The following is a 27,032-nucleotide window of genomic DNA, read 5'->3' on the forward strand; positions in this document are numbered from 1 at the left end:
CGGCTGCAAAACCTGTTTGCCCAGCACGGGGATATTGAGTTCTATAAGATAAAGCCATAAACATGTTTGTCTGAGTCTTCTATCAAAAGTTACAGCGATTTATATGAAGTTGTTCAAAAACGCTTTCTTTCGCCAAGACAATGCGTTTCTCACTGTTACATGCATTTGAATGGGAAACTCGCCTGAAACAAAGTATAGGTTTTCATTATGTGAATAATTTTAAAATCTTAGCTCAAACGGCTGCAAAACCTGTTTGCCCAGCACAGGGATATTGAGTTCTATAAGATAAAGCCAATAAACATGTTTGTCTGAGTCTTCTATCAAAAGTTACAGCGATTTATATGAAGTTGTTCAAAAACGCTTTATTTCGCCAAGACAGTGTGTTTCTCACTGTTACATGCATTTGAATGGGAAACTCGCCTGAAACAAAGTATAGATTTTCATTATGTGAATACTTTTAAAATCTTAGCTCAAACGGCTGCAAAACCTGTTTGCCCAGCACGGGGATATTGAGTTCTATAAGATAAAGCCATAAACATGTTTGTCTGAGTCTTCTATCAAAAGTTACAGCGATTTATATGAAGTTGTTCAAAAACGCTTTATTTCGCCAAGACAATGCGTTTCTCACTGTTACATGCATTTGAATGGGAAACTCGCCTGAAACAAAGTATAGGTTTTCATTATGTGAATCATTTTAAAATCTTAGCTCAAACGGCTGCAAAACCTGTTTGCCCAGCACGGGGATATTGAGTTCTATAAGATAAAGCCATAAACATGTTTGTCTGAGTCTTCTATCAAAAGTTACAGCGATTTATATGAAGTTGTTCAAAAACGCTTTATTTCGCCAAGACAGTGTGTTTCTCACTGTTACATGCATTTGAATGGGAAACTCGCCTGAAACAAAGTATAGATTTTCATTATGTGAATACTTTTAAAATCTTAGCTCAAACGGCTGCAAAACCTGTTTGCCCAGCACGGGGATATTGAGTTCTATAAGATAAAGCCATAAACATGTTTGTCTGAGTCTTCTATCAAAAGTTACAGCGATTTATATGAAGTTGTTCAAAAACGCTTTATTTCGCCAAGACAATGCGTTTCTCACTGTTACATGCATTTGAATGGGAAACTCGCCTGAAACAAAGTATAGGTTTTCATTATGTGAATCATTTTAAAATCTTAGCTCAAACGGCTGCAAAACCTGTTTGCCCAGCACGGGGATATTGAGTTCTATAAGATAAAGCCATAAACATGTTTGTCTGAGTCTTCTATCAAAAGTTACAGCGATTTATATGAAGTTGTTCAAAAACGCTTTATTTCGCCAAGACAATGCGTTTCTCACTGTTACATGCATTTGAATGGGAAACTCGCCTGAAACAAAGTATAGGTTTTCATTATGTGAATCATTTTAAAATCTTAGCTCAAACGGCTGCAAAACCTGTTTGCCCAGCACGGGGATATTGAGTTCTATAAGATAAAGCCATAAACATGTTTGTCTGAGTCTTCTATCAAAAGTTACAGCGATTTATATGAAGTTGTTCAAAAACGCTTTATTTCGCCAAGACAATGCGTTTCTCACTGTTACATGCATTTGAATGGGAAACTCGCCTGAAACAAAGTATAGGTTTTCATTATGTGAATCATTTTAAAATCTTAGCTCAAACGGCTACAAAACCTGTTTGCCCAGCACGGGGATATTGAGTTCTATAAGATAAAGCCATAAACATGTTTGTCTGAGTCTTCTATCAAAAGTTACAGCGATTTATATGAAGTTGTTCAAAAACGCTTTATTTCGCCAAGACAGTGTGTTTCTCACTGTTACATGCATTTGAATGGGAAACTCGCCTGAAACAAAGTATAGATTTTCATTATGTGAATACTTTTAAAATCTTAGCTCAAACGGCTGCAAAACCTGTTTGCCCAGCACGGGGATATTGAGTTCTATAAGATAAAGCCATAAACATGTTTGTCTGAGTCTTCTATCAAAAGTTACAGCGATTTATATGAAGTTGTTCAAAAACGCTTTATTTCGCCAAGACAATGCGTTTCTCACTGTTACATGCATTTGAATGGGAAACTCGCCTGAAACAAAGTATAGATTTTCATTATGTGAATACTTTTAAAATCTTAGCTCAAACGGCTGCAAAACCTGTTTGCCCAGCACGGGGATATTGAGTTCTATAAGATAAAGCCATAAACATGTTTGTCTGAGTCTTCTATCAAAAGTTACAGCGATTTATATGAAGTTGTTCAAAAACGCTTTATTTCGCCAAGACAATGCGTTTCTCACTGTTACATGCATTTGAATGGGAAACTCGCCTGAAACAAAGTATAGATTTTCATTATGTGAATACTTTTAAAATCTTAGCTCAAACGGCTGCAAAACCTGTTTGCCCAGCACGGGGATATTGAGTTCTATAAGATAAAGCCATAAACATGTTTGTCTGAGTCTTCTATCAAAAGTTACAGCGATTTATATGAAGTTGTTCAAAAACGCTTTATTTCGCCAAGACAATGCGTTTCTCACTGTTACATGCATTTGAATGGGAAACTCGCCTGAAACAAAGTATAGGTTTTCATTATGTGAATAATTTTAAAATCTTAGCTCAAACGGCTGCAAAACCTGTTTACCAAGCACGGGGATATTGAGTTCTATAAGATAAAGCCATAAACATGTTTGTCTGAGTCTTCTATCAAAAGTTACAGCGATTTATATGAAGTTGTTCAAAAAAAAACTTTATTTCGCCAAGACAATGCGTTTCTCACTGTTACATGCATTTGAATGGGAAACTCGCCTGAAACAAAGTATAGGTTTTCATTATGTGAATCATTTTAAAATCTTAGCTCAAACGGCTGCAAAACCTGTTTGCCCAGCACGGGGATATTGAGTTCTATAAGATAAAGCCATAAACATGTTTGTCTGAGTCTTCTATCAAAAGTTACAGCGATTTATATGAAGTTGTTCAAAAACGCTTTATTTCGCCAAGACAATGCGTTTCTCACTGTTACATGCATTTGAATGGGAAACTCGCCTGAAACAAAGTATAGGTTTTCATTATGTGAATAATTTTAAAATCTTAGCTCAAACGGCTACAAAACCTGTTTGCCCAGCACGGGGATATTGAGTTCTATAAGATAAAGCCATAAACATGTTTGTCTGAGTCTTCTATCAAAAGTTACAGCGATTTATATGAAGTTGTTCAAAAACGCTTTATTTCGCCAAGACAATGCGTTTCTCACTGTTACATGCATTTGAATGGGAAACTCGCCTGAAACAAAGTATAGGTTTTCATTATGTGAATAATTTTAAAATCTTAGCTCAAACGGCTGCAAAACCTGTTTGCCCAGCACGGGGATATTGAGTTCTATAAGATAAAGCCATAAACATGTTTGTCTGAGTCTTCTATCAAAAGTTACAGCGATTTATATGAAGTTGTTCAAAAACGCTTTATTTCGCCAAGACAATGCGTTTCTCACTGTTACATGCATTTGAATGGGAAACTCGCCTGAAACAAAGTATAGGTTTTCATTATGTGAATAATTTTAAAATCTTAGCTCAAACGGCTGCAAAACCTGTTTGCCCAGCACGGGGATATTGAGTTCTATAAGATAAAGCCATAAACATGTTTGTCTGAGTCTTCTATCAAAAGTTACAGCGATTTATATGAAGTTGTTCAAAAACGCTTTATTTCGCCAAGACAATGCGTTTCTCACTGTTACATGCATTTGAATGGGAAACTCGCCTGAAACAAAGTATAGGTTTTCATTATGTGAATAATTTTAAAATCTTAGCTCAAACGGCTGCAAAACCTGTTTACCAAGCACGGGGATATTGAGTTCTATAAGATAAAGCCATAAACATGTTTGTCTGAGTCTTCTATCAAAAGTTACAGCGATTTATATGAAGTTGTTCAAAAACGCTTTATTTCGCCAAGACAATGCGTTTCTCACTGTTACATGCATTTGAATGGGAAACTCGCCTGAAACAAAGTATAGGTTTTCATTATGTGAATAATTTTAAAATCTTAGCTCAAACGGCTGCAAAACCTGTTTACCAAGCACGGGGATATTGCGTTCTATAAGATAAAGCCATAAACATGTTTGTCTGAGTCTTCTATCAAAAGTTACAGCGATTTATATGAAGTTGTTCAAAAAAACTTTATTTCGCCAAGACAATGCGTTTCTCACTGTTACATGCATTTGAATGGGAAACTCGCCTGAAACAAAGTATAGGTTTTCATTATGTGAATCATTTTAAAATCTTAGCTCAAACGGCTGCAAAACCTGTTTACCAAGCACGGGGATATTGAGTTCTATAAGATAAAGCCATAAACATGTTTGTCTGAGTCTTCTATCAAAAGTTACAGCGATTTATATGAAGTTGTTCAAAAACGCTTTATTTCGCCAAGACAATGCGTTTCTCACTGTTACATGCATTTGAATGGGAAACTCGCCTGAAACAAAGTATAGGTTTTCATTATGTGAATCATTTTAAAATCTTAGCTCAAACGGCTGCAAAACCTGTTTGCCCAGCACGGGGATATTGAGTTCTATAAGATAAAGCCATAAACATGTTTGTCTGAGTCTTCTATCAAAAGTTACAGCGATTTATATGAAGTTGTTCAAAAACGCTTTATTTCGCCAAGACAATGCGTTTCTCACTGTTACATGCATTTGAATGGGAAACTCGCCTGAAACAAAGTATAGGTTTTCATTATGTGAATAATTTTAAAATCTTAGCTCAAACGGCTGCAAAACCTGTTTGCCCAGCACGGGGATATTGAGTTCTATAAGATAAAGCCATAAACATGTTTGTCTGAGTCTTCTATCAAAAGTTACAGCGATTTATATGAAGTTGTTCAAAAACGCTTTATTTCGCCAAGACAATGCGTTTCTCACTGTTACATGCATTTGAATGGGAAACTCGCCTGAAACAAAGTATAGGTTTTCATTATGTGAATCATTTTAAAATCTTAGCTCAAACGGCTGCAAAACCTGTTTGCCCAGCACGGGGATATTGAGTTCTATAAGATAAAGCCATAAACATGTTTGTCTGAGTCTTCTATCAAAAGTTACAGCGATTTATATGAAGTTGTTCAAAAACGCTTTATTTCGCCAAGACAATGCGTTTCTCACTGTTACATGCATTTGAATGGGAAACTCGCCTGAAACAAAGTATAGGTTTTCATTATGTGAATCATTTTAAAATCTTAGCTCAAACGGCTGCAAAACCTGTTTGCCCAGCACGGGGATATTGAGTTCTATAAGATAAAGCCATAAACATGTTTGTCTGAGTCTTCTATCAAAAGTTACAGCGATTTATATGAAGTTGTTCAAAAACGCTTTATTTCGCCAAGACAATGCGTTTCTCACTGTTACATGCATTTGAATGGGAAACTCGCCTGAAACAAAGTATAGGTTTTCATTATGTGAATCATTTTAAAATCTTAGCTCAAACGGCTACAAAACCTGTTTGCCCAGCACGGGGATATTGAGTTCTATAAGATAAAGCCATAAACATGTTTGTCTGAGTCTTCTATCAAAAGTTACAGCGATTTATATGAAGTTGTTCAAAAACGCTTTATTTCGCCAAGACAGTGTGTTTCTCACTGTTACATGCATTTGAATGGGAAACTCGCCTGAAACAAAGTATAGATTTTCATTATGTGAATAATTTTAAAATCTTAGCTCAAACGGCTGCAAAACCTGTTTGCCCAGCACGGGGATATTGAGTTCTATAAGATAAAGCCATAAACATGTTTGTCTGAGTCTTCTATCAAAAGTTACAGCGATTTATATGAAGTTGTTCAAAAACGCTTTATTTCGCCAAGACAATGCGTTTCTCACTGTTACATGCATTTGAATGGGAAACTCGCCTGAAACAAAGTATAGATTTTCATTATGTGAATACTTTTAAAATCTTAGCTCAAACGGCTGCAAAACCTGTTTGCCCAGCACGGGGATATTGAGTTCTATAAGATAAAGCCATAAACATGTTTGTCTGAGTCTTCTATCAAAAGTTACAGCGATTTATATGAAGTTGTTCAAAAACGCTTTATTTCGCCAAGACAATGCGTTTCTCACTGTTACATGCATTTGAATGGGAAACTCGCCTGAAACAAAGTATAGATTTTCATTATGTGAATACTTTTAAAATCTTAGCTCAAACGGCTGCAAAACCTGTTTGCCCAGCACGGGGATATTGAGTTCTATAAGATAAAGCCATAAACATGTTTGTCTGAGTCTTCTATCAAAAGTTACAGCGATTTATATGAAGTTGTTCAAAAACGCTTTATTTCGCCAAGACAATGCGTTTCTCACTGTTACATGCATTTGAATGGGAAACTCGCCTGAAACAAAGTATAGGTTTTCATTATGTGAATAATTTTAAAATCTTAGCTCAAACGGCTGCAAAACCTGTTTACCAAGCACGGGGATATTGAGTTCTATAAGATAAAGCCATAAACATGTTTGTCTGAGTCTTCTATCAAAAGTTACAGCGATTTATATGAAGTTGTTCAAAAAAAAACTTTATTTCGCCAAGACAATGCGTTTCTCACTGTTACATGCATTTGAATGGGAAACTCGCCTGAAACAAAGTATAGGTTTTCATTATGTGAATCATTTTAAAATCTTAGCTCAAACGGCTGCAAAACCTGTTTGCCCAGCACGGGGATATTGAGTTCTATAAGATAAAGCCATAAACATGTTTGTCTGAGTCTTCTATCAAAAGTTACAGCGATTTATATGAAGTTGTTCAAAAACGCTTTATTTCGCCAAGACAATGCGTTTCTCACTGTTACATGCATTTGAATGGGAAACTCGCCTGAAACAAAGTATAGGTTTTCATTATGTGAATAATTTTAAAATCTTAGCTCAAACGGCTACAAAACCTGTTTGCCCAGCACGGGGATATTGAGTTCTATAAGATAAAGCCATAAACATGTTTGTCTGAGTCTTCTATCAAAAGTTACAGCGATTTATATGAAGTTGTTCAAAAACGCTTTATTTCGCCAAGACAATGCGTTTCTCACTGTTACATGCATTTGAATGGGAAACTCGCCTGAAACAAAGTATAGGTTTTCATTATGTGAATAATTTTAAAATCTTAGCTCAAACGGCTGCAAAACCTGTTTGCCCAGCACGGGGATATTGAGTTCTATAAGATAAAGCCATAAACATGTTTGTCTGAGTCTTCTATCAAAAGTTACAGCGATTTATATGAAGTTGTTCAAAAACGCTTTATTTCGCCAAGACAATGCGTTTCTCACTGTTACATGCATTTGAATGGGAAACTCGCCTGAAACAAAGTATAGGTTTTCATTATGTGAATAATTTTAAAATCTTAGCTCAAACGGCTGCAAAACCTGTTTGCCCAGCACGGGGATATTGAGTTCTATAAGATAAAGCCATAAACATGTTTGTCTGAGTCTTCTATCAAAAGTTACAGCGATTTATATGAAGTTGTTCAAAAACGCTTTATTTCGCCAAGACAATGCGTTTCTCACTGTTACATGCATTTGAATGGGAAACTCGCCTGAAACAAAGTATAGGTTTTCATTATGTGAATAATTTTAAAATCTTAGCTCAAACGGCTGCAAAACCTGTTTACCAAGCACGGGGATATTGAGTTCTATAAGATAAAGCCATAAACATGTTTGTCTGAGTCTTCTATCAAAAGTTACAGCGATTTATATGAAGTTGTTCAAAAACGCTTTATTTCGCCAAGACAATGCGTTTCTCACTGTTACATGCATTTGAATGGGAAACTCGCCTGAAACAAAGTATAGGTTTTCATTATGTGAATAATTTTAAAATCTTAGCTCAAACGGCTGCAAAACCTGTTTACCAAGCACGGGGATATTGAGTTCTATAAGATAAAGCCATAAACATGTTTGTCTGAGTCTTCTATCAAAAGTTACAGCGATTTATATGAAGTTGTTCAAAAAAACTTTATTTCGCCAAGACAATGCGTTTCTCACTGTTACATGCATTTGAATGGGAAACTCGCCTGAAACAAAGTATAGGTTTTCATTATGTGAATCATTTTAAAATCTTAGCTCAAACGGCTGCAAAACCTGTTTACCAAGCACGGGGATATTGAGTTCTATAAGATAAAGCCATAAACATGTTTGTCTGAGTCTTCTATCAAAAGTTACAGCGATTTATATGAAGTTGTTCAAAAACGCTTTATTTCGCCAAGACAATGCGTTTCTCACTGTTACATGCATTTGAATGGGAAACTCGCCTGAAACAAAGTATAGGTTTTCATTATGTGAATCATTTTAAAATCTTAGCTCAAACGGCTGCAAAACCTGTTTGCCCAGCACGGGGATATTGAGTTCTATAAGATAAAGCCATAAACATGTTTGTCTGAGTCTTCTATCAAAAGTTACAGCGATTTATATGAAGTTGTTCAAAAACGCTTTATTTCGCCAAGACAATGCGTTTCTCACTGTTACATGCATTTGAATGGGAAACTCGCCTGAAACAAAGTATAGGTTTTCATTATGTGAATAATTTTAAAATCTTAGCTCAAACGGCTGCAAAACCTGTTTGCCCAGCACGGGGATATTGAGTTCTATAAGATAAAGCCATAAACATGTTTGTCTGAGTCTTCTATCAAAAGTTACAGCGATTTATATGAAGTTGTTCAAAAACGCTTTATTTCGCCAAGACAGTGTGTTTCTCACTGTTACATGCATTTGAATGGGAAACTCGCCTGAAACAAAGTATAGATTTTCATTATGTGAATACTTTTAAAATCTTAGCTCAAACGGCTGCAAAACCTGTTTGCCCAGCACGGGGATATTGAGTTCTATAAGATAAAGCCATAAACATGTTTGTCTGAGTCTTCTATCAAAAGTTACAGCGATTTATATGAAGTTGTTCAAAAACGCTTTATTTCGCCAAGACAATGCGTTTCTCACTGTTACATGCATTTGAATGGGAAACTCGCCTGAAACAAAGTATAGGTTTTCATTATGTGAATAATTTTAAAATCTTAGCTCAAACGGCTGCAAAACCTGTTTGCCCAGCACGGGGATATTGAGTTCTATAAGATAAAGCCATAAACATGTTTGTCTGAGTCTTCTATCAAAAGTTACAGCGATTTATATGAAGTTGTTCAAAAACGCTTTATTTCGCCAAGACAATGCGTTTCTCACTGTTACATGCATTTGAATGGGAAACTCGCCTGAAACAAAGTATAGGTTTTCATTATGTGAATCATTTTAAAATCTTAGCTCAAACGGCTGCAAAACCTGTTTGCCCAGCACGGGGATATTGAGTTCTATAAGATAAAGCCATAAACATGTTTGTCTGAGTCTTCTATCAAAAGTTACAGCGATTTATATGAAGTTGTTCAAAAACGCTTTATTTCGCCAAGACAATGCGTTTCTCACTGTTACATGCATTTGAATGGGAAACTCGCCTGAAACAAAGTATAGGTTTTCATTATGTGAATCATTTTAAAATCTTAGCTCAAACGGCTGCAAAACCTGTTTACCAAGCACGGGGATATTGAGTTCTATAAGATAAAGCCATAAACATGTTTGTCTGAGTCTTCTATCAAAAGTTACAGCGATTTATATGAAGTTGTTCAAAAACGCTTTATTTCGCCAAGACAATGCGTTTCTCACTGTTACATGCATTTGAATGGGAAACTCGCCTGAAACAAAGTATAGGTTTTCATTATGTGAATCATTTTAAAATCTTAGCTCAAACGGCTGCAAAACCTGTTTACCAAGCACGGGGATATTGAGTTCTATAAGATAAAGCCATAAACATGTTTGTCTGAGTCTTCTATCAAAAGTTACAGCGATTTATATGAAGTTGTTCAAAAAAACTTTATTTCGCCAAGACAATGCGTTTCTCACTGTTACATGCATTTGAATGGGAAACTCGCCTGAAACAAAGTATAGGTTTTCATTATGTGAATAATTTTAAAATCTTAGCTCAAACGGCTGCAAAACCTGTTTACCAAGCACGGGGATATTGAGTTCTATAAGATAAAGCCATAAACATGTTTGTCTGAGTCTTCTATCAAAAGTTACAGCGATTTATATGAAGTTGTTCAAAAACGCTTTATTTCGCCAAGACAATGCGTTTCTCACTGTTACATGCATTTGAATGGGAAACTCGCCTGAAACAAAGTATAGATTTTCATTATGTGAATACTTTTAAAATCTTAGCTCAAACGGCTGCAAAACCTGTTTGCCCAGCACGGGGATATTGAGTTCTATAAGATAAAGCCATAAACATGTTTGTCTGAGTCTTCTATCAAAAGTTACAGCGATTTATATGAAGTTGTTCAAAAACGCTTTATTTCGCCAAGACAATGCGTTTCTCACTGTTACATGCATTTGAATGGGAAACTCGCCTGAAACAAAGTATAGGTTTTCATTATGTGAATAATTTTAAAATCTTAGCTCAAACGGCTGCAAAACCTGTTTGCCCAGCACGGGGATATTGAGTTCTATAAGATAAAGCCATAAACATGTTTGTCTGAGTCTTCTATCAAAAGTTACAGCGATTTATATGAAGTTGTTCAAAAACGCTTTATTTCGCCAAGACAATGCGTTTCTCACTGTTACATGCATTTGAATGGGAAACTCGCCTGAAACAAAGTATAGGTTTTCATTATGTGAATCATTTTAAAATCTTAGCTCAAACGGCTACAAAACCTGTTTGCCCAGCACGGGGATATTGAGTTCTATAAGATAAAGCCATAAACATGTTTGTCTGAGTCTTCTATCAAAAGTTACAGCGATTTATATGAAGTTGTTCAAAAACGCTTTATTTCGCCAAGACAATGCGTTTCTCACTGTTACATGCATTTGAATGGGAAACTCGCCTGAAACAAAGTATAGGTTTTCATTATGTGAATAATTTTAAAATCTTAGCTCAAACGGCTGCAAAACCTGTTTGCCCAGCACGGGGATATTGAGTTCTATAAGATAAAGCCATAAACATGTTTGTCTGAGTCTTCTATCAAAAGTTACAGCGATTTATATGAAGTTGTTCAAAAACGCTTTATTTCGCCAAGACAATGCGTTTCTCACTGTTACATGCATTTGAATGGGAAACTCGCCTGAAACAAAGTATAGATTTTCATTATGTGAATACTTTTAAAATCTTAGCTCAAACGGCTGCAAAACCTGTTTGCCCAGCACGGGGATATTGAGTTCTATAAGATAAAGCCATAAACATGTTTGTCTGAGTCTTCTATCAAAAGTTACAGCGATTTATATGAAGTTGTTCAAAAACGCTTTATTTCGCCAAGACAATGCGTTTCTCACTGTTACATGCATTTGAATGGGAAACTCGCCTGAAACAAAGTATAGGTTTTCATTATGTGAATCATTTTAAAATCTTAGCTCAAACGGCTGCAAAACCTGTTTGCCCAGCACGGGGATATTGAGTTCTATAAGATAAAGCCATAAACATGTTTGTCTGAGTCTTCTATCAAAAGTTACAGCGATTTATATGAAGTTGTTCAAAAACGCTTTATTTCGCCAAGACAATGCGTTTCTCACTGTTACATGCATTTGAATGGGAAACTCGCCTGAAACAAAGTATAGGTTTTCATTATGTGAATCATTTTAAAATCTTAGCTCAAACGGCTACAAAACCTGTTTGCCCAGCACGGGGATATTGAGTTCTATAAGATAAAGCCATAAACATGTTTGTCTGAGTCTTCTATCAAAAGTTACAGCGATTTATATGAAGTTGTTCAAAAACGCTTTATTTCGCCAAGACAATGCGTTTCTCACTGTTACATGCATTTGAATGGGAAACTCGCCTGAAACAAAGTATAGGTTTTCATTATGTGAATCATTTTAAAATCTTAGCTCAAACGGCTGCAAAACCTGTTTGCCCAGCACGGGGATATTGAGTTCTATAAGATAAAGCCATAAACATGTTTGTCTGAGTCTTCTATCAAAAGTTACAGCGATTTATATGAAGTTGTTCAAAAACGCTTTATTTCGCCAAGACAATGCGTTTCTCACTGTTACATGCATTTGAATGGGAAACTCGCCTGAAACAAAGTATAGGTTTTCATTATGTGAATAATTTTAAAATCTTAGCTCAAACGGCTACAAAACCTGTTTGCCCAGCACGGGGATATTGAGTTCTATAAGATAAAGCCATAAACATGTTTGTCTGAGTCTTCTATCAAAAGTTACAGCGATTTATATGAAGTTGTTCAAAAACGCTTTATTTCGCCAAGACAATGCGTTTCTCACTGTTACATGCATTTGAATGGGAAACTCGCCTGAAACAAAGTATAGGTTTTCATTATGTGAATAATTTTAAAATCTTAGCTCAAACGGCTGCAAAACCTGTTTGCCCAGCACGGGGATATTGAGTTCTATAAGATAAAGCCATAAACATGTTTGTCTGAGTCTTCTATCAAAAGTTACAGCGATTTATATGAAGTGGTTGAAAAACGCTTTATTTCGCCAAGACAATGCGTTTCTCACTGTTACATGCATTTGAATGGGAAACTCGCCTGAAACAAAGTATAGGTTTTCATTATGTGAATAATTTTAAAATCTTAGCTCAAACGGCTGCAAAACCTGTTTACCAAGCACGGGGATATTGAGTTCTATAAGATAAAGCCATAAACATGTTTGTCTGAGTCTTCTATCAAAAGTTACAGCGATTTATATGAAGTTGTTCAAAAACGCTTTATTTCGCCAAGACAATGCGTTTCTCACTGTTACATGCATTTGAATGGGAAACTCGCCTGAAACAAAGTATAGGTTTTCATTATGTGAATCATTTTAAAATCTTAGCTCAAACGGCTGCAAAACCTGTTTACCAAGCACGGGGATATTGAGTTCTATAAGATAAAGCCATAAACATGTTTGTCTGAGTCTTCTATCAAAAGTTACAGCGATTTATATGAAGTTGTTCAAAAAAACTTTATTTCGCCAAGACAATGCGTTTCTCACTGTTACATGCATTTGAATGGGAAACTCGCCTGAAACAAAGTATAGGTTTTCATTATGTGAATAATTTTAAAATCTTAGCTCAAACGGCTGCAAAACCTGTTTACCAAGCACGGGGATATTGAGTTCTATAAGATAAAGCCATAAACATGTTTGTCTGAGTCTTCTATCAAAAGTTACAGCGATTTATATGAAGTTGTTCAAAAACGCTTTATTTCGCCAAGACAATGCGTTTCTCACTGTTACATGCATTTGAATGGGAAACTCGCCTGAAACAAAGTATAGGTTTTCATTATGTGAATCATTTTAAAATCTTAGCTCAAACGGCTGCAAAACCTGTTTGCCCAGCACGGGGATATTGAGTTCTATAAGATAAAGCCATAAACATGTTTGTCTGAGTCTTCTATCAAAAGTTACAGCGATTTATATGAAGTTGTTCAAAAAAAACTTTATTTCGCCAAGACAATGCGTTTCTCACTGTTACATGCATTTGAATGGGAAACTCGCCTGAGACAAAGTATAGGTTTTCATTATGTGAATAATTTTAAAATCTTAGCTCAAACGGCTGCAAAACCTGTTTGCCCAGCACGGGGATATTGAGTTCTATAAGATAAAGCCATAAACATGTTTGTCTGAGTCTTCTATCAAAAGTTACAGCGATTTATATGAAGTTGTTCAAAAACGCTTTATTTCGCCAAGACAATGTGTTTCTCACTGTTACATGCATTTGAATGGGAAACTCGCCTGAAACAAAGTATAGGTTTTCATTATGTGAATAATTTTAAAATCTTAGCTCAAACGGCTGCAAAACCTGTTTGCCCAGCACGGGGATATTGAGTTCTATAAGATAAAGCCATAAACATGTTTGTCTGAGTCTTCTATCAAAAGTTACAGCGATTTATATGAAGTTGTTCAAAAACGCTTTATTTCGCCAAGACAATGCGTTTCTCACTGTTACATGCATTTGAATGGGAAACTCGCCTGAAACAAAGTATAGGTTTTCATTATGTGAATCATTTTAAAATCTTAGCTCAAACGGCTGCAAAACCTGTTTGCCCAGCACGGGGATATTGAGTTCTATAAGATAAAGCCATAAACATGTTTGTCTGAGTCTTCTATCAAAAGTTACAGCGATTTATATGAAGTTGTTCAAAAACGCTTTATTTCGCCAAGACAATGCGTTTCTCACTGTTACATGCATTTGAATGGGAAACTCGCCTGAAACAAAGTATAGGTTTTCATTATGTGAATAATTTTAAAATCTTAGCTCAAACGGCTGCAAAACCTGTTTGCCCAGCACGGGGATATTGAGTTCTATAAGATAAAGCCATAAACATGTTTGTCTGAGTCTTCTATCAAAAGTTACAGCGATTTATATGAAGTTGTTCAAAAACGCTTTATTTCGCCAAGACAATGCGTTTCTCACTGTTACATGCATTTGAATGGGAAACTCGCCTGAAACAAAGTATAGGTTTTCATTATGTGAATCATTTTAAAATCTTAGCTCAAACGGCTGCAAAACCTGTTTGCCCAGCACGGGGATATTGAGTTCTATAAGATAAAGCCATAAACATGTTTGTCTGAGTCTTCTATCAAAAGTTACAGCGATTTATATGAAGTTGTTCAAAAACGCTTTATTTCGCCAAGACAATGCGTTTCTCACTGTTACATGCATTTGAATGGGAAACTCGCCTGAAACAAAGTATAGGTTTTCATTATGTGAATCATTTTAAAATCTTAGCTCAAACGGCTGCAAAACCTGTTCTGTTTGCCCAGCACGGGGATATTGAGTTCTATAAGATAAAGCCATAAACATGTTTGTCTGAGTCTTCTATCAAAAGTTACAGCGATTTATATGAAGTTGTTCAAAAACGCTTTATTTTGTCAAGACAGTGGGTTTTAGAGTCTTCATCATTAAATCTCTGGTTGCTTCATTTTTCTATCCTATATCAGATATTTTAAAGGTTATCTTAGGTAAAGTTCCATTGTCATGGTGAGGCAAAGTGCTTTATGTGTGTGTGTGCCCGTGTCATGAACGGCTATAAAAGGCCTATAATTAAAGAACAAAGCGGGGTTTGAGTTCGAGTTGCGGCAGACTGTCACTACTTGTAAATGGAACGCAGCCTTCCTACGGCGGACAGCTAATAACAGGAATCGGACGCGGTCCAGCCAAGTCCACAGCAACCACCATAGCAACCGCCTAGCATGACCTTAAAAACATATTCTGTCTTCATAACTATCAAAATCGTGAAATGATTTGCAAAGTGTGAAAGTGTTACAGCTGCAGAGAGCTATGGCGGTATCTATGGAAGCTGTTTACATAGCTAATAATATACGATGTAACCATGGAGACAGTCAGTCACTTGAGCTAGCGGTGCATGTTTACTACAGTGAATAAGGTGATTGAGTGCACAGCGTCCACACTCTGCAGGGGGTAAAGACATTACTTCAATATTGTTTTATATTGATATATATTAGCCTTCTGTTGACCATCACCTCAGGTTCACCATTACAGTTTCAGATTACAGATGCACACTGTCTAAACACATTCAAAAACTCATGTCTCAGAAATAAGCACAGCTGTTCATGTTTGTCATTAGAGTTTTATTTGTAAGAAAATTATGAACTTCATATTGTGCATTAAATAAAAGAACATTTCACAACTCTGAGTCAACAGAAACAGGTAACAGAAATGTCTCTAATGTGTACAGTGTAGTGTAAGCATTAAAAGATCATAAAGGAAAAACTAACATTTATGTGAAACTAATTGTAATAAAAAATGAGCAGGTGCTTTATAGATTTAAAAGAAAGAATCTGAAAACAACACTTTTTTGGTCTAAGTGATCAAAGTAGAAAACAGAACTGATGTTCAAGAACAAACCGTAGCTGCACTAATATTACACATCTCGATCGTTGTACTGAACAGACATGTTGCTTTTAAAACCACATGCAGTGTGTGACCATGACTGTTCACTGAGACCATGAACGCCACTTCGCTGAAGCATTCTTCTTCTTCTTCTTGCCATTAAATTGGAAGCAGAAGCAGCACGAGCTGATTTGATCTACTGAAAGGAAAAAGCAGAACATCTGAGTTGAAACCAGTCAGCTGAAATCATTAAGACAGGAACAAATTCAATGCAGTGTCTCAAGTGGCTTAGCCTGTTACAACTGTTGATACAAGCTAAATACGGTTAACACACAGTGTCAGGGAGCTCCAGTGTGGGAACTAGTGGCTTTAGGTTTGTAGTCATTTAACTTTCATCCATTCATTCATTTAATTCAGGAGGAAGAAATGCCAGGTTGGTGCAGGCTGGTTACATGCATTTGGTCCCATGCTGTCTTTAATTAAATGACTTGGTTCATTTTATGGCTGGGCTGTATGTGGGGTTATATCATGTTATTTGGGCAGGAGTACCTGTCCCCTGTTAGACTTAGAAAGTTTCTCCATAAGTAGAGTTTCTAACTCTTCTAGCACATCTGTGGCTGACAGCTTTTTGGTGGCTCTTTTTACCCCACACTGGTTGTGAGTGTGTAAATAGCCCCACTAGTTATTTTGGGTTGCAGTTAACTAGGGAGGAAGGGGTGGGTATGCCATGATTAGGTGAATAACAATTATATGTGATACATAAATTTCACAATGCATGCATATATCTCTATCAATTAAACCTGGCCTGAGGGCTGCCATTTTTTACATTCAGTTATTTCTCTTAGAAATGTTGGAACTAAATAATGAATGTGTTACAGTTAAAGTGAAACACTGGTCAGTGTAAATGGCTCATTGGGACACAGAAACCTTTAAATTAAACCTGATATCTAGTGTCAAACAATATCAAAGCTGTAAAAGATGTTTACATTCAGAATTTATAAAACTATGATTGTAAATAAATTCAAACAAGTGAGCTTTTCTCTTTGTGCTGAATATCAACACTGTGGTTTCTTAGACTGTAAGCTGTACTTTAGTGCAACCAGTTGCAGAAGCTGCCACTCCAAATGTCTTTTGATAACAAGAAAAAAATACCTTTTCAGTACACGGCCTGAAGTTCTTCTCCGAAATCTTCTGCAATCGGCTTTGTCTGCTGGTTTGAAGACAATAAACCACAAAAAAGATGATTTAGTCACTTTGTCTGCGTCATGCAGCTCGAATGTGTCGTGTAACGATGTTGAATAGCCGTCGTTATCCCTCTGCTTTGAGCCTTTTATCAAAAGTTACAGCTAACTTCATGAAGTTGTACAAAAAGGCTTCATTTCGCCGAGACAGTGCGTTTCTGACTATTACATGCATTTGAATGGAGTTCTTGCACGAAACAAAGTATAAGTTTTCATTATGTGAATAACTTGTATTTTACACTGACCCTGGGTCAGTATCAACTTCATGAAGACAGCTGTAACTTTTGATAGAGGACTCACACACACACATATTTATGGCTTTGCCTTATAGAATTCAGCATTTGAGCTAAGATTTTCAAGTTATTCACAAATTGAAAACCTATACTTTGTGTCGGGCGAGAACTCCATTCAAATGCATGTAATAGCGAGAAACGCACTAACGTGGTGAAATAAAGCGTTTTTCCATAAACTTCATAAAGACAGCTGTAAATTTTGAGAGAAGACTCACACACACATTGGGGGGATATTGAAGTCTATAAGATAAAGCCATGAATATGTTTGTCTGAGTCTTCTATCAAAAGTTACAGCAAGCTCTATGAAGTTGATGAGAAACGCGTTTCTCACTGTTACATGCATTTGAATTTAGTTCTTGCCCGACACAAAGTATAGGTTTTAATTTGTGAATAACTTGAAAATCTTAGCTCAAACAGCTGCAAAACCTATTTCCTGAGCACTGAGATGCTGAATTCTATAAGGCAAAGCCCAAAAAATACCTTTTCAGTACACGGCCTGAAGTTCTTCTCCGAAATCTTCTGCAATCGGCTTTGTCTGCTGGTTTGAAGACAATAAACCATAAAAAAGATGATTTAGTCACTTTGTCTGTGTCATGCAGCTCGAATGTGTCGTGTAACGATGTTGAATAGCCGTCGTTATCCCTCTGCTGCGTCAGTAGGATTGTACTGTACAGCATCTCATTGATATGTGAGGAATGCTAATGTAACACGATAACAGACTTACATCATTAAAATATAAAGTGCAGGAGATATTTAGATATTTTTTATATTTATATTACATTTTATAGCTGACGGATATTACTAAATAGATAGAATTTACTAAATAGCTGGATGAACATGAAAAATATGTCTATAATAACAAATGACCATGAGAGCCAGTAGAATTAATTCAGCTGGACACTCAAAAGACGTCCTTAAATGCTCTTTAAGTGGCAGAACAGATGAACAAACAGTTAATCGCTTACTTGAGATGAAATCTGCTCAGCTACTTTGAAAACAGCTTCTAACTGGTTCCTCCTTTAACAGGATGACTGCTCAGGGGTAAGGCCATCATGCAATCCAGCAACCTTTATGGTTCTGCTTTGATTCACCAGGAACTATTAGGGAAACCTTCCAGCGCCTCCTGTGAAAGACACAGGCATAAACACACAAACATTTATTAACATGTTCCACAGTGTTCCAGTTTGATTTTCTTATCCTGTGGACAACAACGTACATGGATGCAGGTTTATTGTTAACTTTTGTAAGGTTTATTTAATGAACATATCCAGCTGCAGCTCCACTGTGATCCTGAACTGGATAAGCACTTAAGAAAATGTGTCAATAAATGGACAAACATCAACTTACTATATTTATCCAAACAGACGGGACCAATAATGCTTCGCTGAGTTAGAGACTTTAACAGACTCTTCTATGTAAGAATGTCTCGTGCTGATATACCTGCAAACTTGACAACAAAGGTTTTTCAGACTACATGTAGCTGTCCTCTATGTCAGCTAACACATTTACATTTATGTCACACTTATTTCTGCTTTCCCATTTTATAATTATTACTTACATTTTGATTAGATACCTTGAGTTTGTAAATGATCAGATTACATAATTGGAATACAATTCAGGGTTGCGGGAGGATGAAGCCTATCCCAGCTGATACAGGACAAAGACAGGCTGCCAGTTTATTGCAGGGCTAATACAACATGTGTAACAGAAAATCCACTTAAATGTTTGATATTTCTTATAGTAATCATAATTATGACTATTATTTAAAGGTTTCTTCATAAATACATTTTGATTTTTTATAACCCCTAAAATATAAACCTGAGCTGTTTCAGATTCTGACCTCTGACCTCAGTGACCTGGCTGTGTCCTCACTGCAGCTCCCTCTTGGAAGTACGTCTGCTTCTTGTCTTCCCCCAGTGTTGACCGCCTGATATCAAGATATCACGTACTGTAACTGAGGAACAAAAAAGGACAAACACTTGCCTTCATTTAAAAGTACATTCATACAGAGATAATCTATGGAAACACACTAGTTCACAGTTTGGGAGGAACCAGTTCCTGTGAAACATTTCTGTATATGAACATCATGTGGAGAATGAATGAAATGAGTTCTTCAGGTGACTCAGCAGTCCCACACTGACAAATGAAATCTAGTTAAACTATTAAGCATATTTGCTCTTCTGAAATCTGTGTTAAACAACAACAAACATAAATTAGTAACAAAAACTACAGCTGAGTATAGGCTTTACAAACCACCAGCAGCCATAATGCTAAATTTTAATCTTCAAATGTTTCTGAGCTGTCTTCAACCTGCTTTTAGCACATTAAAGTCTCAATAAATAAAGTCAATGCAGACTCAATCCTAAATGTTCAGCACACAGAGACACAGAGGTACTGTTTAAAGTTTAGTGTTAACTTGAGTCACTGATCATTCACAGTATTACAGAGTCTGGCAGTCTTTGCATGATGTCCACGTCACTGTAAGTTTCTAGCTGACTCTCAGGTGTGCCAGCAGGAAAGAGTAATAATAACCTGCATCCTGAGGTTTGTCATGCAGGATTAAAGGAGCCAAGCTTTGTTCACACAGCTAGGATTGTATTTTACACTGACCCTGGGTCAGTATCAACTTCAAGAAGACAGCTGTAACTGTTGATAGAAGAATCACACACACATATTTATGGCTTTGCCTTATAGAATTCAGCATCTCAGTGCTCAGGAAATAGGTTTTGCAGCTGTTTGAGCTAAGATTTTCAAGTTATTCACAAATTAAAACCTATACTTTGTGTCGGGCAAGAACTAAATTCAAATGCATGTAACAGTGAGAAACGCGTTTCTCATCAACTTCATAGAGCTTGCTGTAACTTTTGATAGAAGACTCAGACAAACATATTCATGGCTTTATCTTATAGACTTCAATATCCCCCCAATGTGTGTGTGAGTCTTCTCTCAAAATTTACAGCTGTCTTTATGAAGTTTATGGAAAAACGCTTTATTTCACCACGTTAGTGCGTTTCTCGCTATTACATGCATTTGAATGGAGTTCTCGCCCGACACAAAGTATAGGTTTTCAATTTGTGAATAACTTGAAAATCTTAGCTCAAATGCTGAATTCTATAAGGCAAAGCCATAAATATGTGTGTGTGTGAGTCCTCTATCAAAAGTTACAGCTGTCTTCATGAAGTTGATACTGACCCAGGGTCAGTGTAAAATACAAGTTATTCACATAATGAAAACTTATACTTTGTTTCGTGCAAGAACTCCATTCAAATGCATGTAATAGTCAGAAACGCACTGTCTCGGCGAAATGAAGCCTTTTTGTACAACTTCATGAAGTTAGCTGTAACTTTTGATAAAAGGCTCAAAGCAGAGGGATAACGACGGCTATTCAACATCGTTACACGACACATTCGAGCTGCATGACGCAGACAAAGTGACTAAATCATCTTTTTTGTGGTTTATTGTCTTCAAACCAGCAGACAAAGCCGATTGCAGAAGATTTCGGAGAAGAACTTCAGGCCGTGTACTGAAAAGGTATTTTTTTCTTGTTATCAAAAGACATTTGGAGTGGCAGCTTCTGCAACTGGTTGCACTAAAGTACAGCTTACAGTCTAAGAAACCACAGTGTTGATATTCAGCACAAAGAGAAAAGCTCACTTGTTTGAATTTATTTACAATCATAGTTTTATAAATTCTGAATGTAAACATCTTTTACAGCTTTGATATTGTTTGACACTAGATATCAGGTTTAATTTAAAGGTTTCTGTGTCCCAATGAGCCATTTACACTGACCAGTGTTTCACTTTAACTGTAACACATTCATTATTTAGTTCCAACATTTCTAAGAGAAATAACTGAATGTAAAAAATGGCAGCCCTCAGGCCAGGTTTAATTGATAGAGATATATGCATGCATTGTGAAATTTATGTATCACATATAATTGTTATTCACCTAATCATGGCATACCCACCCCTTCCTCCCTAGTTAACTGCAACCCAAAATAACTAGTGGGGCTATTTACACACTCACAACCAGTGTGGGGTAAAAAGAGCCACCAAAAAGCTGTCAGCCACAGATGTGCTAGAAGAGTTAGAAACTCTACTTATGGAGAAACTTTCTAAGTCTAACAGGGGACAGGTACTCCTGCCCAAATAACATGATATAACCCCACATACAGCCCAGCCATAAAATGAACCAAGTCATTTAATTAAAGACAGCATGGGACCAAATGCATGTAACCAGCCTGCACCAACCTGGCATTTCTTCCTCCTGAATTAAATGAATGAATGGATGAAAGTTAAATGACTACAAACCTAAAGCCACTAGTTCCCACACTGGAGCTCCCTGACACTGTGTGTTAACCGTATTTAGCTTGTATCAACAGTTGTAACAGGCTAAGCCACTTGAGACACTGCATTGAATTTGTTCCTGTCTTAATGATTTCAGCTGACTGGTTTCAACTCAGATGTTCTGCTTTTTCCTTTCAGTAGATCAAATCAGCTCGTGCTGCTTCTGCTTCCAATTTAATGGCAAGAAGAAGAAGAAGAATGCTTCAGCGAAGTGGCGTTCATGGTCTCAGTGAACAGTCATGGTCACACACTGCATGTGGTTTTAAAAGCAACATGTCTGTTCAGTACAACGATCGAGATGTGTAATATTAGTGCAGCTACGGTTTGTTCTTGAACATCAGTTCTGTTTTCTACTTTGATCACTTAGACCAAAAAAGTGTTGTTTTCAGATTCTTTCTTTTAAATCTATAAAGCACCTGCTCATTTTTTATTACAATTAGTTTCACATAAATGTTAGTTTTTCCTTTATGATCTTTTAATGCTTACACTACACTGTACACATTAGAGACATTTCTGTTACCTGTTTCTGTTGACTCAGAGTTGTGAAATGTTCTTTTATTTAATGCACAATATGAAGTTCATAATTTTCTTACAAATAAAACTCTAATGACAAACATGAACAGCTGTGCTTATTTCTGAGACATGAGTTTTTGAATGTGTTTAGACAGTGTGCATCTGTAATCTGAAACTGTAATGGTGAACCTGAGGTGATGGTCAACAGAAGGCTAATATATATCAATATAAAACAATATTGAAGTAATGTCTTTACCCCCTGCAGAGTGTGGACGCTGTGCACTCAATCACCTTATTCACTGTAGTAAACATGCACCGCTAGCTCAAGTGACTGACTGTCTCCATGGTTACATCGTATATTATTAGCTATGTAAACAGCTTCCATAGATACCGCCATAGCTCTCTGCAGCTGTAACACTTTCACACTTTGCAAATCATTTCACGATTTTGATAGTTATGAAGACAGAATATGTTTTTAAGGTCATGCTAGGCGGTTGCTATGGTGGTTGCTGTGGACTTGGCTGGACCGCGTCCGATTCCTGTTATTAGCTGTCCGCCGTAGGAAGGCTGCGTTCCATTTACAAGTAGTGACAGTCTGCCGCAACTCGAACTCAAACCCCGCTTTGTTCTTTAATTATAGGCCTTTTATAGCCGTTCATGACACGGGCACACACACACATAAAGCACTTTGCCTCACCATGAGAATGGAACTTTACCTAAGCTAACCTTTAAAATATCTGATATAGGATAGAAAAATTGAAGCAACCAGAGATTTAATGATGAAGACTCTGGGTTCTGTAGTGACCTGAATGACTCTTTGCATACAATTTATTGAAGAGGACTTTAGAATGCACTTTACATTTAGACTGTTGCTGTTTAATTTTTTACATTGTTGCGGTGTTATGTCATGAATAAAGTTCACCTGCTGGGGGTTTGATGGATCAGATCATCATAATCAATGGGTCCTGAGGTTGGCGGGACTGTCTCTGGTGATGTCACCATGAAGGAACAGCATCTGGCACGTGTTGCTGAAACATCCCAGTACACTGGTGTAGTTTCCTCTCCAGCTGTTTGACATTTGACACTTCAACATTAAGGAGAAGAAGAAGAAACAGTGTTAGGTCAGGTGACCACATGGTTTCTAAAGTAACTGACAGGAAGTAACCAGGCCGTTAGAAATGGATGGCATGTGTTTAGAGTTACTGGAGTTGGGTAACTCTACTTACCAAAAGCAGAAGCACACAGATGAAGGATCAGATGCTGAATGTTGCAGGAACATGCTCGTGCGGTGGTCATTCAGTGCTGCTCCGGCAGGTTAGACAGTCCAAGACTGATATACTGCCCATCTGAGAGTTTGAAAACACACATGCAAAGATTTATTTTGTATTACAGTCAAAGTTGGATGTTCATTTTTGTCCTTTAAAAATGTTTGTGTATTTGAAAGCGCTAACATTTAAGGATGACTTGGATCGTCTCCTTTAAAGGGGAGACAAGTGTATCCACTGATCCACGTCACTTTACCTGGATGATGACTCCTCTCCCCCTCACTCAGAAACGCTCCTAATATAACCAAGCAAATAAATAATATTGAAGATTTACTTACATCATTACAAAAACAGGAAAAACATCTCCCTTTGATTCTATTTCTCCATTCCTGCTGAACATCAGGCAACAAATATCTCAATAAATCACAGTAAAATGTAAAGCACATGTTTTCTCTGCTTTGTCTAACCTCTGCAGAGCCTCTGTCAAGAAAAACATATCTGTAAGCATAAAACAAATATACATTTCATAACACGTCACTGGACAAACCTCGGTCAGTTGATTTCCTCTGTGCAGTGTAGACGAACATCAGTCAGCAAGTCAAGGTGGTGAGATGGACTGGTGTCCTTTGTGACTCTGCTGGTTCTTCTGAGGAAATACCACCGTCTCTCCACACCGTCACCATCTGTGAGCACAAACTGCTGCTCTGCTCTGCCAGCATGTAGGAAATCACATATCACACACACAGGGGTGAAGAAACATTAGAACTCAACTTTGGATACTTTAGATCTAAACAGATCAAAGTAGCTCTTAGCTTCAACAATCAGTGAACAGACAAACAATGATACCATACTGATTCTGTATGAATACAATATGGTATTTTCAATACAGGTGTCAAATTAATTTACTAAAACTAATACAGATATATGTATTTTTTTTTTTATAAATTCGTTTGCTAAATTATAAGAATATATATTTTTTCATTTAACAATTGCAACTGAAAGAAATTAAATATTGAACAAAAATATATTGTCACATTCTGAGCATGCTCAGCATGCTGACAGACTTGAAGTTGCTACAGATTTTAAGAAGTGATAATTATAGGGAAAAAACTTCTCTTTTTCATCCGTTTAATCAAACATTTGATGCCTTAGATGTCTCAGTCCTATAGCATTCTGCAACTACAACTAAGCTGAAGCTTGGATTTGGCTGCAGGTGCCCTGTACATCCTTCTCAACATGTGGGTACCATTTAATCACACTTCTTCCTGAGCTTTGCTTCGTCACAAGACCAAAGGTGGCATCCCGTGTCACGGTCATATCATCATCCAGAAGAAACATTTGAAGAAACATCATGGAGAAGAAACATTTACGCGCCTCCCGGTTTTGTTTTCTGATCCTGCAAAAAGACTGAGGACAACAAAGCCCAGAGAACACGAGATACACAACATCCAACATTCAGACTCAACAGCCTCCATAAATGAAGAGCACCAGGTTGGTTCAGTTATAGTAGATGTCATGGAATTTTTTTAATAAAGTCTGCAACACAGAAAGAGCTGTGATCATGCTATTTATTACTGTGCACAGGAGAGCAAACACACATCAAACATCACAGTTCAGTCATGTCAGCTCTGCCACTTCACGTGTCTCGCTATGAAACCTAACGGATCAATGGTTATGCTGTTTTGTGCCCTTGACGTTATCAGCACCTGTAAAGGGAGTTGTTTTCTCAAACTGCTGAAGTAAGTTCATCTAGTTTTAGAAACCTTCATTGAACAGTCTATAACAGTGTCACAACTAAGCATATGCATAAGCACTTAAATGCTTTAAATGAGAATAACATAAAATTTCTATTACAGGAGCTAGAGCCTGTCCCAGTAGTCATAGGTAGAGCACACCTGGACAGGTCACCAGTCTGTCAGAGGACTAACACAGATGCAGCCTGACTCAATCCTAAATGTTCAGCACACAGAGACACAGAGGTACCGTTTAAAGTTTAGTGTTAACTTGAGTCACTGATCATTTGCAGTATTACAGAGTCTGGCAGTCTTTGCATGATGTCCACGTCACTGTAAGTTTCTAGCTGACTCTCAGGTGTGACAGGTGTGCCAGCAGGAAAGAGTAATAATAGCCTGCATCCTGAGGTTTTTCATGCAGGATTAAAGGAGCCAGGCTTTGTTCACACAGCTAGGATTGTATTTTACACTGACCCTGGGTCAGTATAAGTATCATACAGTTTAAACGAAGCACTGAAACTTGCACATATTTATTACAGATGCACTGAAGCTAATCGAGATATTTGCTGTCAGTCTGTGGCTGCGATTAAACACTTTACTGGAAACTTTATTAACTAGTAACTTCGTCAGTCATGACAGAAGCTAATATTTCTGTGCTAACATCGTTTAAACAGTAACAGCTTTACTCCAATATAAGCTAACGTTTACACCGTAACTTTAAGCTAGCACCATAAAGACGGTAAAACACGTAATAACATCTACAAATGCATCTTAAAGCTGTTATATTAGCACTCGGTGTATTACTAACATAACCACATTAACATTATTGACACTCGCTGGTCTGACTTTTAATAGTCATTCTATAAATGCTGTCCGTTTAAACGGTCTTACCTGTACACACTCCTGTATCCACCGGATTGCAGCCAGAGTGGATTCTGGAGTCTTCCCACGCTCCTGTTAGTGATCCTCCATCTGGATGGATGATAACAACCTTCTGAACAATCTAGCAGGAGATGGTCCATATCTAGGGGATATGGACTGACAACAGCCGAAGCGGGTGAATAAAGTCACCCAGTCGCTAGCTGTGCGATTACCCAGCATACACCAGCACAATATTAGGCACAGCACCACCATAGACATTTTCAGTGGTTTTGAATGCAGGACATGGTTATCTTACCTTGTAAAATGCATGACAATAAAACAGCTAACCACCATAAAATGGTATTGTGTATGTATGTATGTGCATGTGTGTGTGTGTGTGTGTGAGAGAGAGAGAGAGGGGGGGGGGGGGGGGGGGAGAGAGATCAAAGGCGTGCGCTTATGTTTTTTCTTGATCAAGAGTGTGCCTCCTCTCTCTTATTGGATGTATGGTATAGCATGTTTATTCAGGTGCACCTTTGAAGTCTATGAGAATACTTTGCAGCCTGGTCTGAGTGGTCATTTCTGCACAGACACAATGAAGCGTGCACTCAGTTTAGAGGAGGCTGTTGCTGCAGTTTTGCACTCTCCACAAGCAGTGGAGATACTTCTGACAGCGAAGAAGAATTTTTGCCAGGCACCGAGGAGCTTTGCAGCTCATGTGCGGAGGAGGAGAAGGAGAAGGAGGAAGAAGAGCAGGAGGAAGAGACAAGACTGGAGGATGGCCAGTGGAGATCTAAAAATGGAGAAATCATGTGGCAACCCACACACGAAGAGGTCCTGCCATTTTTTCCTCCCCCCATTTTAACCCCAGGACCAACCCATTATGCAATTCGTATAGGATCAGCAGCCCTGTGAGCACTTTCCATCTTTTTTTTGCAGAGGACATTATGCAGCTAATCCT

General features: G+C 37.2%; 1 long non-coding RNA gene across 9 annotated transcripts; it reads right to left on the reverse strand.

Moving 5' to 3' along the window:
* Positions 1-17,833: 17,833 nt before the first annotated feature.
* On the reverse strand, positions 17,834-26,475 carry LOC309710995. 9 transcript variants are annotated; one of them, XR_014277855.1, is made up of 9 exons: positions 26,102-26,475; positions 24,724-24,884; positions 24,025-24,186; positions 23,664-23,772; positions 23,439-23,558; positions 23,135-23,296; positions 19,194-19,307; positions 18,319-18,476; positions 17,834-17,891 (listed from the first exon to the last, which is right to left on the reverse strand). It is a non-coding gene; the product is annotated as an uncharacterized lncRNA (long non-coding RNA). The 9 variants fall into 9 exon arrangements; XR_014277862.1 differs by adding an exon at positions 18,701-18,800 and having other exon boundaries at positions 24,724-26,475; XR_014277863.1 differs by having other exon boundaries at positions 24,724-26,182; positions 26,388-26,471.
* Positions 26,476-27,032: the final 557 nt, after the last annotated feature.

This window comes from Aulonocara stuartgranti (genome assembly GCF_965226115.1).
Source record: "Aulonocara stuartgranti genome assembly, chromosome: 7".
Classification (NCBI taxonomy): Eukaryota; Metazoa; Chordata; class Actinopteri; order Cichliformes; family Cichlidae; genus Aulonocara; species Aulonocara stuartgranti.